Below are 15,059 nucleotides of genomic sequence, written 5' to 3'. Positions count from 1 at the left end.
GTATATGGCTGGTGTCGAGAGGTGTCCCCAGTATATGGCTGGTGTCGAGGGGTGTCCCCGGTATATGGCGGGTCTTGTGGGGTGTTCCTGGTATATGGCTGGTGTCGTGGGGTGTTCCCGGTATATGGCTGGTGTCGAGGGGTGTCCCCGGTATATGGCTGGTGTCGTGGGGTGTTCTCAGTATATGGCTGGTGTCGAGGGGTGTCCCCGGTATATGGCTGGTGTCGAGGGGTGTCCCCGGTATATGGCGGGTCTTGTGGGGTGTTCCTGGTATATGGCTGGTGTCGTGGGGTGTTCCCGGTATATGGCTGGTGTCGAGGGGTGTCCCCGGTATATGGCTGGTGTCGTGGGGTGTTCTCGGTATATGGCTGGTGTCGAGGGGTGTTCCCGGTATATGGCTGGTGTCGAGGGGGGTCCCCGGTATATGGCGGGTCTTGTGGGGTGTTCCTGGTATATGGCGGGTCTTATGGGATGTTCCCGGTATATGGCTAGTGTCGAGGGGTGTCCCCGGTATATGGCTGGTGTCGAGGGGTGTTCTCGGTATATGGCGGGTTTTATGGGGTGTTCCCGGCATATGGCTGGTGTCGTGGGGTGTTCCCGGTATATGGCTGGTGTCGAGGGGTGTCCCCGGTATATGGCTGGTGTCGAGGGGTGTCCCCGGTATATGGCGGGTCTTGTGGGGTGTTCCCGGTATATGGCTGGTGTCGTGGGGTGTTCCCGGTATATGGCTGGTGTCGTGGGGTGTCCCCGGTATATGGCTGGTCTTGTGGGGTGTTCCCGGTATATGGCTGGTGTTGTGGGGTGTTCCCGGTATATAGCTGGTGTTGTGGGGTGTCCCCGGTATATGGCTGGTGTCGAGCGGTGTCCCCCGTATTTGGCTGGTGTCGAGGGGTGTCCCCGGTATATGGCTGGTGTCGTGGGGTGTTCCCGGTATATGGCTGGTGTCGAGGGGTGTCCCCGTTATATGGCTGGTGTCGAGGGGTCTTCCCGGTATATGGCGGGTCTTGTGGGGTGTTCCCGGTATATGGCTGGTCTCGTGGGGTGTTCCCGGTATATGGCGAGCCCTGTAGGTTGTTCCAGGTATATGGCGGGTCTTGTGGGGTGTTCCCGGTATATGGCTGGTGTCGTGGGGTGTCCCCGGTACACGACGAGTCTTGTGGGGTGTTCCCGGGATATATGGCTGGTGTCGTGGGGTGTTCCTGGGATATATGGCTGGTGTCGTGGGGTGTTCCTGGGATATATTGCTGGTGTCGTGGGGTGTCCCCGGTATATGGCGGGTCTTGTGGGGTGTTCCCGGTATTTGGCTGGTGTCGTGGGGTGTCCCCGGTATATGGCGGGTCTTGTGGGGTGTTCCCAGTATATGGCTGGTGTCGTGGGGTGTCCCGGTATATGGCGAGTCTTGTGGGGTGTTCCCGGTATTTGGCTGGTGTCGTGGGGTGTCCCCGGTATATGGCGGGTCTTGTGGGGTGTTCCCAGTATATGGCTGGTGTCGTGGGGTGTCCCGGTATATGGCGAGTCTTGTGGGGTGTTCCTGGTATATGGCTGGTGTCGTGGGGTGTCCCCGGTATATGGCTGGTGTAATGGGGTGTCCCCGGTATATGGCTGGTGTCGAGGGGTGTCCCCGGTATATGGCTGGTGTAATGGGGTGTCCCCGGTATATGGCTGGTGTCGAGGGGTGTCCCCGGTATATGGCTGGTGTCGAGGGGTGTCCCCGGTATATGGCTGGTGTCGAGGGGTGTCCCCGGTATATGGCGGGTCTTGTGAGGTGTTCCTGGTATATGGCTGGTGTCGTGGGGTGTTCCCGGTATATGGCTGGTGTCGAGGGGTGTCCCCGGTATATGGCTGGTGTCGTGGGGTGTTCTCAGTATATGGCTGGTGTCGAGGGGTGTCCCCGGTATATGGCTGGTGTCGAGGGGTGTCCCCGGTATATGGCGGGTCTTGTGGGGTGTTCCTGGTATATGGCTGGTGTCGTGGGGTGTTCTCGGTATATGGCTGGTGTCGAGGGGTGTCCCCGGTATATGGCTGGTGTCGAGGGGGGTCCCCGGTATATGGCGGGTCTTGTGGGGTGTTCCTGGTATATGGCGGGTCTTATGGGGTGTTCCCGGTATATGGCTAGTGTCGAGGGGTGTCCCCGGTATATGGCTGGTGTCAAGGGGTCTTCCCGGATATGGCGGGTCTTGTGGGGTGTTCCCGGTATATGGCTGGTGTCGTGGGGTGTTCTCGGTATATGGCGGGTTTTATGGGGTGTTCCCGGCGTACGGCTGGTGTCGTGGGGTGTTCCCGGTATATGGCTGGTGTCGAGGGGTGTCCCCGGTATATGGCTGGTGTCGAGGGGTGTCCCCGGTATATGGCGGGTCTTGTGGGGTGTTCCCGGTATATGGCTGGTGTCGTGGGGTGTTCCCGGTATATGGCTGGTGTCGTGGGGTGTCCCCGGTATATGGCTGGTGTTGTGGGGTGTTCCCGGTATATGGCTGGTGTTGTGGGGTGTTCCCGGTATATAGCTGGTGTTGTGGGGTGTCCCCGGTATATGGCTGGTGTCGAGCGGTGTCCCCCGTATTTGGCTGGTGTCGAGGGGTGTCCCCGGTATATGGCTGGTGTCGTGGGGTGTTCCCGGTATATGGCTGGTGTCGAGGGGTGTCCCCGGTATATGGCTGGTGTCGAGGGGTCTTCCCGTTATATGGCGGGTCTTGTGGGGTGTTCACGGTATATGGCTGGTGTCGTGGGGTGTTCTCGGTATATGGCGGGTCTTGTGGGGTGTTCCCAGTATATGGCTGGTGTCGTGGGGTGTTCTCGGTATATGGCGGGTCTCGGGGGGTGTTCCTGGTATATGGAGGACCTCGTGGGGTGTTCCTGGTATATGGCTGGTGTCGTGCGGTGTCCCGGGTATACGGCAGGTCTTGTGGGGTGTTCTTGATATACGGCGGGTCTCGTGGCGGTGTCCCTTTTATATGGAGGGCCTCGTGGGGTGTTCCCGGTATCTGGTGGGCCTCGTGGGGTATTCCCGGTATACGGAGGGCCTCGTGGGGTGTTCCCGATATACGCCGGGTCTCGTGGGGTGTTCACGGTATATGGAGGGTCTCGTGGGGTGTTCCTGGTATACGGCTGCTCTCGTGGGGTGTTCCCGGTATATGGAGGGTCTCGTGGGGTGTTCCTGGTATATGGCTGGTCTCGTGGGGTGTTCCTGGTATATGGCTGGTGTCGTGCGGTGTCCCGGGTATACGGCGGGTCTTGTGGGGTGTTCCCGGTATATGGCGAGCCTTGTGGGGAGTTCCAGGTATATGGCGGGTCTTGTGGGGTGTTCCCGGTATATGGCTGGTGTCGTGGGGTGTCCCCGGTACACGACGGGTCTTGTGGGGTGTTCCCGGGATATATGGCTGGTGTCATGGGGTGTTCCCGTTATATGGCAGGTCTTGTGGGGTGTTCCCGGTATATGGCTGGTGTCGTGGGGTGTCCCCGGTATATGGCGGGTCTTGTGGGGTGTTCCGGTATATGGCTGGTGTCGTGGGGTGTCCCCGGTATATGGCTGGTGTCGAGGGGTGTCCCCGGTATATGGCTGGTGTCGAGGGGTGTCCCCGGTATATGGCGTGTTCCCGGTATATGACTGGTGTCGTGGGGTGTTCCCGGTATATGACTGGTGTCGTGGGGTGTTCCCGGTATATGGCTGGTGTCGTGGGGTGTCCCCGGTATATGGCGGGTCTTGTGGGGTGTTCCCGGTATATGGCTGGTGTCGTGGGGTGTCCCCGGTATATGGCGGGTCTTGTGGGGTGTTCCCGGTATATGGCTGGTGTCGTGGGGTGTTCCCGGTATATGGCTGGTGTCGTGGGGTGTCCCCGGTATATGGCGGGTCTTGTGGGGTGTTCCCGGTATATGGCTGGTGTCGTGCGGTGTCCCGGGTATACGGCGGGTCTTGTGGGGTGTTCCCGGTATATGGCGAGCCTTGTGGGGTGTTCCAGGTATATGGCGGGTCTTGTGGGGTGTTCCCGGTATATGGCTGGTGTCTTGGGGTGTCCCCGGTACACGACGGGTCTTGTGGGGTGTTCCCGGGATATATGGCTGGTGTCATGGGGTGTTCCCGTTATATGGCGGGTCTTGTGGGGTGTTCCCGGTATATGGCTGGTGTCGTGGGGTGTCCCCGGTATATGGTGGGTCTTGTGGGGTGTTCCGGTATATGGCTGGTGTCGTGGGGTGTCCCCGGTATATGGCTGGTGTCGAGGGGTGTCCCCGGTATATGGCAGGTCTTGTGGGGTGTTCCCGGTATATGACTGGTGTCGTGGGGTGTTCCCGGTATATGACTGGTGTCGTGGGGTGTTCCCGGTATATGGCTGGTGTCGAGGGGTGTCCTCTGTATATGGCTGGTCTCGAGGGGTGTCCCCTGTATATGGCTGGTGTCGAGGGGTGTCCCCTGTATATGGCTGGTGTTGAGGGGTGTCCCCGGTATATGGCTGGTGTCGAGGGGTGTCCCCGGTATATGGCTGGTGTCGAGGGGTGTCCCCGGTATATGGCTGGTGTCGAGGGGTGTCCCCGGTATAAGGCTGGTTTCCAGGGGTGTCCCCGGTATATGGCTGGTGTCGAGGGGTGTCCCCGGTATATGGCGGGTCTTGTTGGGTGTTCCTTATGGTATTACAAACACATTCTCAGGCACTGTACAAAGTGTAGCTACACAGATGTATAGATACAGTGAAGGAAATAAGTATTTGACCCCTTGCTGTTTTTGTAAGTTTGCCCACTGACACAGACATGAACAGTCTATAATTTTAAGGGAAGGTTAATATTAACATTGAGAGATAGAATATCCAAAACAAAATCAAGAAAATCACATTGTATAAATTAGATACATTTTTTTGCATTTTGCAGTGAGAAATAAGTATTTGATCCCTCTGGCAAATAACACTTAATACTTGGTGGTGAAACCCTTGTTGGCAGCACAGCAGTCAGAGGTTTTTTGTAGTTGATGATGAGGGTTGTGCACATGTCAGGAGGAGTTTTGGTCCACTCCTCTTCGCAGATCATCTCTAAATCATTCAGATTTTGAGGCTGTCGCTTGGCAACGCGGAGCTTCAACTCCCTCCATAAGTTTTCTGTGGAATTAAGGTCTGGAGATTGTCTAGGCCACTCCATGACCTTACTGTGCTTCTTTTTGAGCCACTCCTGTGTTGCCTTGGCTGTATGTTTTGGGTCATTGTCTTGCAGGAAGACCCAGCCATGACCCATCTTCAATGCTCTTACTGAGGGAAGGAGGTTGTGAGCCAAAATCTCGCGATACATGACCCCAGGGCCGGCTCCAGGTTTTTCTGGGCCCCGGGCGAAAGAGTCTCAGTGGCCTCTTTAACACATACCACGATTCATGATGCAGAGATACGGCGGAGAAATATATATATATATAGTACAATGCAAAGATTTCACTTCTTACATTACATGAGTGATATCTACTGTAAATTCCACAATAGCTCAGAAACCAGCGTATCGCTCCACACAGAATACTGGCCCCCATATAAGGCTCCATACGGAATACTGGTCCCCATATAAGGCCCCATACAGAATACTGGCCCCCATATAAGGCCCCATACGGAATACTGGCCCCCATATAAGGCCCCATACGGAATACTGGCTCCCATATAAGGCCCCATACGGAATACTGGCCCCCATATAACGCCCCATACGGAATACTGGCCCCCATATAAGGCCCCATACGGAATACTGGCCCCCATATAAGGCCCCATACGGAATACTGGCCCCCATATAAGGCCCCATACGGAATACTGGCCCCCATATAAGGCCCCATACGGAATACTGGCTCCCATATAAGGCCCCATACGGAATACTGGCCCCCATATAACGCCCCATACGGAATACTGGCCCCCATATAAGGCCCCATACGGAATACTGGCCCCCATATAAGGCCCCATACGGAATACTGGCCCCCATATAAGGCCCCATACGGAATACTGGCTCCCATATAAGGCCCCATACGGAATACTTGCCCCCATATAAGGCCCCATACGGAATACTGGCCCCCATATAAGGCCCCATACGGAATACTGGCCCCCATATAAGGCCCCATACGGAATACTGGCCCCCATATAAGGCTCCATACGGAATACTGGCCCCCATATAAGGCCCCATACGGAATACTGGCCCCCATATAAGGCCCCATACGGAATACTGGCCCCCATATAAGGCCCCATACGGAATACTGGCCCCCATATAAGGCCCCATACGGAATACCGGCCCCCATATAACGCTCCATACAGAATACTGGCCCCCATATAACGCTCCATACAGAATACTGGCCCCCATATAAGGCCCCATACGGAATACTGGCCCCCATATAAGGCTCCATACGGAATACTGGCCCCATATAAGGCCCCATACAGAATACTGGCCCCCATATAAGGCTCCTTACGGAATACTGGCCCCCATATAAGGCTCCATACGGAATACTGGCCCCCATATAAGGCCCCATACGGAATACTGGCCCCCATATAAGGCCCCATACGAAATACTGGCCCCCATATAAGGCCCCATACGGAATACTGGCCCCCATATAAGGCCCCATACGGAATACTGGCCCCCATATAAGGCTCCATACGGAATACTGGCCCCCATATAAGGCTCCATACGGAATACTGGCCCCCATATAAGGCTCCATACGGAATACTGGCCCCCATATAAGGCTCCATACGGAATACTGGCCCCCATATAAGGCCCCATACGGAATACTGGCCCCCATATAAGGCTCCATACGGAATACTGGCCCCCATAGAAGGCTCCATACGGAATACTGGCCCCCTTATAAGGCTCCATACGGAATACTGGCCCCCGTATAAGGCTCCATACGGAATACTGGCCCCCGTATAAGGCTCCATACGGAATACTGGCCCCCGTATAAGGCTCCATACGGAATACTGGCCCCCGTATAAGGCTCCATACGGAATACTGGCCCCCATATAAGGCTCCATACGGAATACTGGCCCCCATATAAGGCTCCATACGGAATACTGGCCCCCGTATAAGGCTCCATACGGAATACTGGCCCCCGTATAAGGCTCCATACGGAATACTGGCCCCAGTATAAGGCTCCATACGGAATACTGGCCCCCATATAAGGCTCTATACGGAATACTGGCCCCCATATAAGGCTCCATACGGAATACTGGCCCCCATATAAGGCTCCATACGGAATACTGGCCCCCCATATAAGGCTCCATACGGAATACTGGCCCCCATATAAGGCCCCATACGGAATACTGGCCCCCATATAAGGCTCCATACGGAATACTGGCCTCCATATAAGGCTCCATACGGAATACTGGCCCCCATATAAGGCTCCATACAGAATACTGGCCTCCATATAACGCTCCATACAGGATACTGGCCCCCTTATAAAGCTCCATACAGGATACTGGCCCCCATATAACGCTCCATACAGGATACTGGTCCCCTTATAAAACTCCATACAGGATACTGGCCCCCATATAACGCTCCATACAGGATACAGGTCCCCTTATAACGCTCCATACAGGATACCGGTCCCCATATAATGCTGCATGCAGGCTGTTACCCCCCACATAATGCCCCATACAGGCCCCCCCCCCTTTTAATGCTCCATGCAGGCTGTTACCCCCCACATAATGCCCCATACAGGCTGCCCCCCCCTTATAATGCTCCATGCAGGCTGTTCCCCCCCCACAAAATGCACTATGCAGGCTGCCCCCCCCCTTATAATGCACGATGCAGGCTGCCTCCCCCCCCTTTATAATGCCCCATGCAGGCTGTTCCACACCTTATAATGCCCCAAGCAGGATGTCACCCCTCCTCTTTATAATGCCCCATGCAGGATGCCCCCCCCTCTCTTTATAATGCCCCATGCAGGATGCCCCCCCTCTTTTTATAATGCCCCATGCAGGATGCTCCCCCCTCTCTTTATAATGCCCCATGCAGGATGCCCCCCCTCTTTTTATAATGCCCCATACAGGATGTCCCCCCCTCTCTTTATAATGCCCCATGCAGGATGCCCCCCCCTCTCTTTATAATGCCCCATACAGGATGTCCCCCCCTCTCTTTATAATGCCCCATGCAGGATGTCCCCCCCTCTCTTTATAATGCCCCATGCAGGATGCCCCCCCTCTCTTTATAATGCCCCATACAGGATGTCCCCCCCTCTCTTTATAATGCCCCATGCAGGATGCCCCCCCCTCTCTTTATAATGCCCCATACAGGATGTCCCCCCCTCTCTTTATAATGCCCCATGCAGGATGCCCCCCCCCTTCTCTTTATAATGCCCCATGCAGGATGCCCCCCCCTCTCTTTATAATGCCCCATGCAGGATGCCCCCCCTCTCTTTATAATGCCCCATGCAGGATGCCCCCCCCTCTCTTTATAATGCCCCATGCAGGATGCCCCCCCCTTCTCTTTATACTGCCCCATGCAGGATGCCCCCCCCTCTCTTTATAATGCCCCATACAGGATGTCCCCCCCTCTCTTTATAATGCCCCATGCAGGATGCCCCCCCCCTTCTCTTTATAATGCCCCATACAGGATGTCCCCCCCTCTCTTTATAATGCCCCATGCAGGATGCCCCCCCCCTTCTCTTTATAATGCCCCATGCAGGATGCCCCCCCTCTCTTTATAATGCCCCATGCAGGATGCCCCCCCCTCTCTTTATAATGCCCCATGCAGGATGCCCCCCCCTTCTCTTTATACTGCTCCATGCAGGATGCCCCCCCCTCTCTTTATAATGCCCCATACAGGATGTCCCCCCCTCTCTTTATAATGCCCCATGCAGGATGCCCCCCCCTCTCTTTATAATGCCCCATGCAGGATGCCCCCCCCTTCTCTTTATACTGCCCCATACAGGATGTCCCCCCCTCTCTTTATAATGCCCCATGCAGGATGCCCCCCCCTCTTTATAATGCCCCATGCAGGATGCCCCCCCCTCTCTTTATAATGCCCCATGCAGGATGCCCCCCTCTCTTTATAATGCCCCATACAGGATGTCCCCCCTTCTCTTTATAATGCCCCATGCAGGATGCCCCCCCCCTCTCTTTATAATGCCCCATGCAGGATGCCCCCCCCTCTCTTTATAATGCCCCATACAGGATGTCCCCCCCTCTCTTTATAATGCCCCATGCAGGATGTCCCCCCCTCTCTTTATAATGCCCCATGCAGGATGCCCCCCCCTCTCTTTATAATGCCCCATGCAGGATGCCCCCCCTCTCTTTATAATGCCCCATGCAGGATGCCCCCCCTTCTCTTTATACTGCCCCATGCAGGATGCCCCCCCCTCTCTTTATAATGCCCCATACAAGATGTCCCCCCCTCTCTTTATAATACCCCATGCAGGATGTCCCCCCCTCTCTTTATACTGCCCCATGCAGGATGTCACCCCCCCTCTCTTTATAATGCTCCATGCAGGATGCCCCCCCCCTCTCTTTATAATGCCCCATGCAGGATGCCCCCCCTTCTCTTTATAATGCCCCATGCAGGATGCCCCCCCTCTCTTTATAATGCCCCATACAGGATTTCCCCCCCTCTCTTTATAATGCCCCATGCAGGATGCCCCCCCCTCTCTTTATAATGCCCCATGCAGGATGCCCCCCCCTTCTCTTTATAATGCCCCATGCAGGATGCCCCCCCCTCTCTTTATAGTGCCCCATACAGGATGTCCCCCCCCTCTCTTTATAATGCCCCATGCAGGATGCCCCCCCCCTTCTCTTTATACTGCCCCATGCAGGATGCCCCCCCTCTCTTTATAGTGCCCCATACAGGATGTCCCCCCCTCTCTTTATAATGCCCCATGCAGGATGCCCCCCCTCTCTTTATAATGCCCCATGCAGGATGCCCCCCCCTCTCTTTGTAATGCCCCATGCAGGATGTCCCCCCCTCTCTTTATAATGCCCCATGCAGGATGCCCCCCCCTTCTCTTTATACTGCCCCATGCAGGATGCCCCCCCCTCTCTTTATACTGCCCCATACAGGATGTCCCCCCCTCTCTTTATAATGCCCCATACAGGATGTCCCCCCCTCTCTTTATACTGCCCCATACAGGATGTCCCCCCCTCTCTTTATAATGCCCCATGCAGGATGTCCCCCCCTCTCTTTATAATGCCCCATGCAGGATGCCCCCCCTCTCTTTATAATGCCCCATACAGGATGTCCCCCCCTCTCTTTATAATGCCCCATGCAGGATGCCCCCCCCTCTCTTTATAATGCCCCATACAGGATGTCCCCCCCTCTCTTTATAATGCCCCATGCAGGATGCCCCCCCCCCTTCTCTTTATAATGCCCCATGCAGGATGCCCCCCCCTCTCTTTATAATGCCCCATGCAGGATGCCCCCCCTCTCTTTATAATGCCCCATGCAGGATGCCCCCCCCTCTCTTTATAATGCCCCATGCAGGATGCCCCCCCCTTCTCTTTATACTGCCCCATGCAGGATGCCCCCCCCTCTCTTTATAATGCCCCATACAGGATGTCCCCCCCTCTCTTTATAATGCCCCATGCAGGATGCCCCCCCCCTTCTCTTTATAATGCCCCATACAGGATGTCCCCCCCTCTCTTTATAATGCCCCATGCAGTATGCCCCCCCCTTCTCTTTATAATGCCCCATGCAGGATGCCCCCCCTCTCTTTATAATGCCCCATGCAGGATGCCCCCCCCTCTCTTTATAATGCCCCATGCAGGATGCCCCCCCCTTCTCTTTATACTGCTCCATGCAGGATGCCCCCCCCTCTCTTTATAATGCCCCATACAGGATGTCCCCCCCTCTCTTTATAATGCCCCATGCAGGATGCCCCCCCCTCTCTTTATAATGCCCCATGCAGGATGCCCCCCCCCTTCTCTTTATACTGCCCCATACAGGATGTCCCCCCCTCTCTTTATAATGCCCCATGCAGGATGCCCCCCCCTCTTTATAATGCCCCATGCAGGATGCCCCCCCCTCTCTTTATAATGCCCCATGCAGGATGCCCCCCTCTCTTTATAATGCCCCATACAGGATGTCCCCCCTTCTCTTTATAATGCCCCATGCAGGATGCCCCCCCCCTCTCTTTATAATGCCCCATGCAGGATGCCCCCCCCTCTCTTTATAATGCCCCATACAGGATGTCCCCCCCTCTCTTTATAATGCCCCATGCAGGATGTCCCCCCCTCTCTTTATAATGCCCCATGCAGGATGCCCCCCCCTCTCTTTATAATGCCCCATGCAGGATGCCCCCCCTCTCTTTATAATGCCCCATGCAGGATGCCCCCCCTTCTCTTTATACTGCCCCATGCAGGATGCCCCCCCCTCTCTTTATAATGCCCCATACAAGATGTCCCCCCCTCTCTTTATAATACCCCATGCAGGATGTCCCCCCCTCTCTTTATACTGCCCCATGCAGGATGTCACCCCCCCTCTCTTTATAATGCTCCATGCAGGATGCCCCCCCCCTCTCTTTATAATGCCCCATGCAGGATGCCCCCCCTTCTCTTTATAATGCCCCATGCAGGATGCCCCCCCTCTCTTTATAATGCCCCATACAGGATTTCCCCCCCTCTCTTTATAATGCCCCATGCAGGATGCCCCCCCCTCTCTTTATAATGCCCCATGCAGGATGCCCCCCCCTTCTCTTTATAATGCCCCATGCAGGATGCCCCCCCCTCTCTTTATAGTGCCCCATACAGGATGTCCCCCCCTCTCTTTATAATGCCCCATGCAGGATGCCCCCCCCCCTTCTCTTTATACTGCCCCATGCAGGATGCCCCCCCTCTCTTTATAGTGCCCCATACAGGATGTCCCCCCCTCTCTTTATAATGCCCCATGCAGGATGCCCCCCCTCTCTTTATAATGCCCCATGCAGGATGCCCCCCCCTCTCTTTGTAATGCCCCATGCAGGATGCCCCCCCCTCTCTTTATAATGCCCCATGCAGGATGTCCCCCCCTCTCTTTATAATGCCCCATGCAGGATGCCCCCCCCTTCTCTTTATACTGCCCCATGCAGGATGCCCCCCCCTCTCTTTATAATGCCCCATACAGGATGTCCCCCCCTCTCTTTATAATGCCCCATACAGGATGTCCCCCCCTCTCTTTATACTGCCCCATGCCTCCATACATTTAAAAAAAAAAATCAAATACTCACCTCCCTTCTGCTACCTGCTGCCCGCTGCCCGCTCCAGCGTTGTCGGCGTCTTCCCGCTCAGCGCTCCCTGCGACGGCTCAGGGGAGGGCACGGTGGAAAGACGTCACCGCACCCTCTGACCTGAGACGTCACAGGGAGCGCAGAGCAGGAAGACAGCTGATCTGCGGAGGCACAGGGAGAGGCAATTATCCGGCTGCCGGGGCCCTGAGCAAGCGGCGGAGAAGGGCGGGCGCTGACACCGCTCTCCTCCGCCCATAGCCCAGCGGGGTGCGCGACCGCCAGTGGGCCCCTCTGCCTGCTCAGGGCCCCGGCATTTGCCCGGGTGCGCCGGGTGCTGACGCCGGCCCTGCATGACCCCATCCATCTTCCCTTCAGTATGGTGCAGTCGTCATGTCCCCTTTGCAGAAAAGCACCCCCAAAGTATAATGTTTCCCCCACCATGCTTCACAGTTGGGACGATGTTCTTAGGGTTGTACTCATCCTTCTTCCTCCAAACACGTCGAGTTGAGTTAATGCCAAAGAGCTCAATTTTTGTCTCATCTGACCACAGCACCTTCTGCCAATAACTCACAGAATCATCCAGGTGTTCATTGGAAACTTCAGAGGGGCCTGCACATGTGCCTTCTTGAGCAGGGGGACATTGCGGGCACTGCAGCATTTTAAACCTTTAAGGCGTAATGTGTTACCAATGGTTTTCTTGGTGACTGCGGTCCCAGCTGCCTTGAGATCATTAACAAGTTCCCCCCATGTAGTTTTAGGCTGATCTCTCACCTTCCTCATGATGAAGGATACCCCACAAGGTGAGATTTTACATGGTGCCCCAGATCGATGTGAATTGACAGTCATTCTGTATTTCTTCCATTTTCTTACTATTGCACCAACCGTTGTCTCCTTCTCACCCAGCGTCTTACTTATGGTTTTGTAGCCCATTCCAGCTTTGTGCAGGTCTATGATCTTGTCCCTGACATCCTTAGAAAGCTCTTTGGTCTTGCCCATGTTGTAGAGGTCAGCGTCTGACTGATTAATGGAGTCTGTGGACAGGAGTCTTTTATACAGGTGACTATGTAAGACAGCCGTCTGTAATACAGGTAATGAGCTGATTAGGAGCCAGAACTCATAATGGTTTGTAGGGGATCAAATACTTATTTTCCCCGCTGTACAGAGGGCGGCACAGACGTCAGGGCTCGCTGGCTGGGGGTCTCACGGTATTGTGGCCACAGGGGCGGCACTGACATTATTAGTTTCTTACATTCTGAATAATTTGGCTTCTCCCCAATTAACAGCCGGTAACAGGATGTAATTATCTGCAGTGAGGAGTCACCGGCCCGGGGCCGCGCTGCCATCGCTCCTCTCCACACCTTGTATTCATACCGGTCTCCCCCTCAGATCGCGGCCGCGGCGTCATCACAGGGGAGCAGCCGCGGGAATTATCTATCATCACTGCGCAGAATGCAGGAGCGGCCGAATCATGATTAATAATAAAGGAGTCGTGTATCCAAGCCTCAGCTGACCTAGATACCTGCCCGGGTCACACGTTCTCGCCCATCGTCCCCGATCTTCTGGAATATTCCATCTTTATTAAATTCTTATGGGCAGTGAGACTGGATTCCTCATCGCTGATAACATCGAGATTTCTTCGTGTTCTACGCCCGCCAGGACCCAGCGACATGGCAGCTTCAGATATGTGAGACGACAGAAACCAGCGGTGACTGCCAGCAGCGGTCGTAAGAAGCGAGTCATGTGACGACAGAAACCAGTGGTGACTGGCAGCGGCGGTCGTAAGAACCGAGTCATGTGACAACAGAAACCAGCGGTGACTGCCAGCGGCGGTCGTAAGAAGCGAGTCATGTGACGACAGAAACCAGTGGTGACTGCCAGCGGCGGTCGTAAGAAGCGAGTCATGTGACGACAGAAACTAGTGGTGACTGCCAGCGGCGGTCGTAAGAAGCGAGTCATGTGACGACAGAAACCAGTGGTGACTGCCAGCGGCGGTCGTAAGAACCGAGTCATGTGACGACAGAAACCAGTGGTGACTGCCAGCGGCGGTCGTAAGAAGCGAGTCATGTGACGACAGAAACAAGTGGTGACTGCCAGCGGCGGTCGTAAGAAGCGAGTCATGTGACGACAGAAACCAGTGGTGACTGCCAGCGGCGGTCGTAAGAAGCGAGTCATGTGACGACAGAAACCAGTGGTGACTGCCAGCGGCGGTCGTAAGAAGCGAGTCATGTGACGACAGAAACAAGTGGTGACTGCCAGCGGCGGTCGTAAGAAGCGAGTCATGTGACGACAGAAACCAGTGGTGACTGCCAGCGGCGGTCGTAAGAAGCGAGTCATGTGACGACAGAAACCAGCGGTGATGGCCAGCGGCGGTCGTAAGAACCGAGTCATGTGACAACAGAAACCAGCGGTGACTGCCAGCAGCGGTCGTATTCGCCATTGACTGCAGCTGTTTGTAGGCGACGGACGGTTTCCATAAACGGAGAAATCACAACATGGCTCCAAACATAAAAGCTTTAATTGGATTTGGCGCTGGGCTCCTACACTTGCAGTGATGACGCTCCGCCATTACCGGCGGCACTCCGCCATCTTACCGGCGGCGCTCTATGCAAACTACAGGATACATCTCAGAAGGGCTTCTCGGATCCAGGCTCTCCGGATACGCTGCTCTTTCGGCCTCGCGAGTCTCCGTCTGTCCTGAATAATGGCGCAGCTTTATCCTTTATAATTGGCTGATGGGGGATGGAGGCTGGAGTCCGATGACGGCCGGGGGGGGGGCACCGATATCGCTCCAGACGTCCTCTATAGGGGGGCGCCGACTACCTGCAGATACATGAATTCCAGACACACTCAACCTCGGCTCCCTATCAGTGAACCTGAATACTGCTCCGAAGCCATCCCAATACTTCTCACAGCTGAGGGTTTGTAACAGTGTAACTTCCTC

At 55.3% G+C, this 15,059-nt stretch overlaps 1 protein-coding gene across 1 annotated transcript in view; it reads right to left on the bottom strand.

Moving 5' to 3' along the window:
• Nucleotides 1-14,615: 14,615 nt before the first annotated feature.
• WFDC1 (WAP four-disulfide core domain 1) overlaps nucleotides 14,616-15,059 on the bottom strand; it is a 54,746-nt gene continuing 54,302 nt past the window's right edge. The window contains exon 7 of the mRNA XM_073659960.1: nucleotides 14,616-14,938. The gene's annotated coding sequence lies outside the window, so the exon portion shown is untranslated. The remainder of the gene's footprint in view (nucleotides 14,939-15,059) is intronic.

The sequence above is a fragment of the Phyllobates terribilis genome, unplaced genomic scaffold, assembly GCF_046119375.1.
Source record: "Phyllobates terribilis strain yellow unplaced genomic scaffold, ASM4611937v1 Scaffold_14__1_contigs__length_39327217, whole genome shotgun sequence".
Taxonomy (NCBI): domain Eukaryota; kingdom Metazoa; phylum Chordata; class Amphibia; order Anura; family Dendrobatidae; genus Phyllobates; species Phyllobates terribilis.
Note: the sequence above shows the minus strand (reverse complement) of the source record. Positions and strands in the feature narration are given on the sequence as shown.